Genomic DNA, 3,542 nt, shown 5'->3' with positions numbered 1-3,542 from the left:
ATGTTTAATTAAACGTTGGGGCACCCTAGAGGGCACTGCATCATGTTTAATTAAACACTGGGGCACCCTAGAGGGCACTGCATCATGTTTAATTAAACGTTGGGGCACCCTAGAGGGCACTGCATCATGTTTAATTAAACACTGGGGCACCCTAGAGGGCACTGCATCATGTTTAATTAAACGTTGGGGCACCCTAGAGGGCACGGCATCATGTTTAATTAAACGTTGGGGCACCCTAGAGGGCACTGCATCATCTTTTCTCAGTGTAACATTAATGAACTAAAACTAATGTTACGTGATCACCAATAAACCTGTAACCTGTTTGCAGCCCGTGTTAATAATTAACGTGATGACAGCCAGCGGGACGTAAATGATTATGTTAATTGTCCACCACAAGTTTGGCAAGTAAACAAACGCTCATTCATCTTTTCATAAGGAATGACAGTCGGGCCTAACCTCTCGTAGGTCGTAGCTAAAGCAGGAAGCAAGCTAACGTTTGATGGCCATTGCTAAGCTAAATATGTTCACTAACATATTTTGGTTTCAGCGCTTCTTTGTTTTGTTGGATGAAGTTTTAAAGTCAAAGTTTATGATGAATGGCTCAGCAGCTGCCGCTGTTTGTTGTCCTCTCCCTCGTGCGGCCGCATGCAGCTGATACTACGTGTTACGTAGGCAGGTTATAGGTAACGCAGGGAGGGGAATAATAGCAAGCTCATCTGACGTTTCCTAAAAATAAACATTGTTCGCGAGTCCCGCACCTCGAGTCCAAGTGGAGCCTAAGTCTTTTGAGGACGAGTCTCAAGTCGAGTCTAAGGTCACTGTGTGGGCGACTTAAGTCTCAAACTGTAGTCCCTGTCTATGGTTTCTGTGTAGTGGTGATCTGTGACTTTTGCTGCTTTCAACAGATGTTATACTGTTTATTGTGACCTCCAGATGTTTTTCGATAGTGAAGATCTGATCTGTTGGTGTTGAAAGCTGCTCTGCTCCTTTGATAGAGAGGGTTGCAGGTTGATGCAGTTGTGCAACATGTCATGTTTAACTGACACCGATTTAAAATGATGGCCACATGGCAATTTCATTTCTGACAGGAAGTTGCAGCAGTGCACTGAGGTAAGAGGTCACAATGAACGAACACATTTAAGGGTTTTTGTTCCCTCGGTTTCTCCATAGCTCAGAGCTGAACACATTCTCAACTTGAACTGCAGTAACCTCTGTTTCACAACAGCCCCTCCCCTCTGTCCCTTTCACTCTCAGCAGCCTCCCGACACTCCTGACCTTTTCTCTCAGTAAAACAAACCGAACTGATGAATCTCAGCAACAGTCCGGCAGGAAGAGACGCTGAACAGTTCTACTGTAAATCTGTCCCTGTGATTTTATTCAAATGTCTTATTTTATGTTTGAGTTGCTCAAAGCATCAGGAGGTCTCATTCACGTACAGAGTCTCTGACACTTTTTACCTTCTGTGCAGAGGTGCATGCAGACCCTCACGGACTGGAGAATTGATCATGAGCAATCATTGAAATGTCAGTGTATCTGAGCTACTGTCCCTAACCTTAGCCATACCCCTAACCTGCTTTCATGTTCATTTTGTCATACTGGTGAGCTGCCACGCTGTTCACAAGAGAAACATTCATTGGTATCACTGAGACAGCAAACAAGGTGGCCCTAGCACACAGAATGTGTAGACAACATGGTGGAGTTCGGTGGTGAAGGGTTAATTCTCACTAACTTATCCATTATTGTGGCTTTAACATCCCATTAAAATATCTAAATTAGATCATTATTCATTTATGAATTAATGAGATGTTGAGGTAAATAGTCAAAGAAGTCAGTGGCAGATGTCGTGAGAAGACGAGATCTATTTTCACTGGACCTGAGAGATCAAACAGGACACAGTCTTCCTCTGAGGGTAATTTAACATGTTGGTCTGAACACGAGCCAGCTTTATACAAAGTCACGACGTCGGAACCCGAAGAAGACACACACATTAATGATAAGGTCTGAAGCTTTAAACAGCCTTTGAAGAGCCAAATGTCCTCAGAAGTACAGAAATACATTACGACGCACACTTAGTCTGTAATCTGTGTGTTTAATTACAGCTCAGCGACGACAGCCAATCACCAAACAGCTACCCACATCTGGACATCTGGCTAACCGCTAACTGTTTACTGCTGAGCTTAAATTAAACAGAGAAGAGGATTTAGGCTGCGGCCCAGAGGAAGGCTCCTGACTGAGCGGCAGCCCCCATGAGAGCTGGTCCAGGTCTCTATGTGCTCCTTTCTTACCTCCTCTAACATAGCGTACTCTGCGCCATCCTTTACAATAGGGAAAGGAGATGATGCCGTCCCACAATTCCTTGTGGCAGTAACATTTTGATCGGCAGACCCACAGAAAGGTAGAAAGGAAGAAAAGTATGCTTGTGACACGACCGCAAACATCCATAAATATAGATTTCTTTTTCAAACCCCGTAACAATAACCCAGTTAGTTAACAATATCATCAGAACTAAATACTATATACTACATAATACTAAATAAATGTTGTTTCACTACCTCATTGTGAAATGCACTAAAACAAAAGGTCAAAGTGTGACGCCAGGAAACTCTGCATCCTTATGTCTGAATATAATTTGCTTTTGCCCTTTGCTCAATTCCTTCTTTTTATTTAATTATTATTTTAATGGGTCAAACTTATTCTACTTCTATATTCCTTTTGTTATTATATAATTGAATCTTACATTCTGTAAGTAAGTACCCTGATCCATATATACTGTAAGAGACTGGATGACTAGTTGGTGCTTATTGTTAAGTAAGACCTTTCTCTAAAGCAGAAAGGGCTGTTTACCATAAGCACTCTGTTTTCCAATGATCCAGGATGTCAGTGAATGTGCGATATGTTTAGATGCCTGTCAATCAACTGTGTTCGTACCTGTAATTGGCAGAGAGTTAAGAGGGATGGTTGTTATTGTTCCTGGTAGGCCAAAGGGAGGTCGTGTGAGCCAAGGGGAGGGGGACGGAGAGTTGAGAAGGAGAGCCTAGTTTACACTAGGCGTTTTGCTGCTCGGCAACCCCTGTGATCAGGGGTAGTCGCCAGTCGTTATGTGTGAACTACTCAACGACGCATCAAAACAGTTCTCCGACACATTTCTGACACATCGCCGACGCCAGCCAGATATCTAGCCTGCCAAATATCTGGAAGAGTCTGCTGACTCGACATCCACATCCAGCCAATGAGAGCAGGTAGCTCTCTCTGTAGCTCAGACTGCTGCTACCTGCGTGTGCTGATCCATCCTTTCAACCAGAGTCATTGTCTTTAGAATAACAAACAGCTGTTTCCTGTGTAGGGTCGCGTCATTTCCTGTTTCACATTTCAGGTGTGTTTTCTTGACCGAACGTGGTTTGGAGACCAGCGTCGGGTGACACAGCCGCTGTCAGCTCCCGTAGCGTGTGACCCCCCTTCATCGATCAGTCACGTAGTGTGAACGCCACGACGACTTCAAGACTCCCGTCACAAGACGGCAAGTCGTGTAGTGTGAACGGCAC

The 3,542-nt window shown here is 44.1% G+C and overlaps 1 protein-coding gene across 1 annotated transcript in view; it reads right to left on the bottom strand.

The window, feature by feature from the left end:
- The window catches only part of LOC123956876 (phospholipid transfer protein), an 11,600-nt gene that overhangs the window by 7,919 nt on the left and 139 nt on the right, over positions 1-3,542 (bottom strand). The gene's annotated exons all lie outside the window — the stretch shown is intronic.

The sequence above is a fragment of the Micropterus dolomieu genome, linkage group LG18, assembly GCF_021292245.1.
Source record: "Micropterus dolomieu isolate WLL.071019.BEF.003 ecotype Adirondacks linkage group LG18, ASM2129224v1, whole genome shotgun sequence".
Lineage (NCBI taxonomy): Eukaryota > Metazoa > Chordata > Actinopteri > Centrarchiformes > Centrarchidae > Micropterus > Micropterus dolomieu.
This window is presented reverse-complemented; position numbering and strand designations above follow the sequence as displayed.